This window comes from Trypanosoma equiperdum (genome assembly GCF_001457755.1).
Source record: "Trypanosoma equiperdum strain OVI genome assembly, contig: ctg_992, whole genome shotgun sequence".
In the NCBI taxonomy this organism is placed as follows: Eukaryota; Euglenozoa; class Kinetoplastea; order Trypanosomatida; family Trypanosomatidae; genus Trypanosoma; species Trypanosoma equiperdum.
Genome location: NW_027124967.1, coordinates 1,066 through 2,019, shown reverse-complemented (window position 1 = coordinate 2,019; position 954 = coordinate 1,066).

The window sequence follows — 954 nt, the reverse complement described above, 5'->3', positions numbered from 1 at the left end:
CACCCTCTCAAATAAAATACAATTCACGTGTGGTGTTCCACAAGGTTCCGTGCTGGGGTCGTTGCTATTCATTATCGCAATGGACTCCCTAAGCGCGAAATTAAATGCCATTGTAGCCATTAAACACTGCTTCTTCGCAGGCGACTTCACGATAGTATGCTCTTACACTGACCGAGAAGCTATTCGGCAGACGCTCCAAACAGGATTGGATTGTATAGCGACCTGGTCAACAGGGCACTATATGGAGGTGTCTGCAGAAAAAACGGATTACACGTTTTTAAAGGTGGGAGACAAAGACTCATTGCACCTAATGCTAAAAAAGCACAGATAAAAGAAGAAGAGAAATTCCAGACTCCTTGGGATGAGAATACAGCCACACAAAGGGCTGAGTAAGCAAATAGCACATGTACCCTACAAACAAAAGCAATTATGAGATTAATAAAACTAAGGGTTGTTGCACCACGTGAATGGAAAGCGAGTAAAGAAAGCGTCCGAACATTTTACTTAGCCTTAATCCAGGGAAAGGTGTGCTATGGTATCGCGGCATGTTTGTTCAAAGCTTCTCCATCAAACAAGGAGAAGCTTGAACAAGTACAAGCACAGGAGGCACATGTTATCGCTGGTATTTCAAAGTATACAAATTCGCAAGATGCCATGAAGGAGTCCAGCCCTCACAAGAGATAATATTGCTCACAGAAGAGCAATAGAATAATATTTAAAAAGTAGAGCGAACGGTAAGGCATCAGCTGATACAGTGGGAAAATGTTACCACCTAATTATCCGATGCACACGTGCCTGCAGAGTGTGTCACACCCGTATGAGGAAGTGGGCAGACCGGAGAATCTATACACGGCAAACGTATTGCGACTGGCGAGGAGACCATGCTTCAACACCGCAATGCCAGGTGGTCTCCATTCTAACGCTTGTGACAGAGAAAAGAAAAGGCACACAATA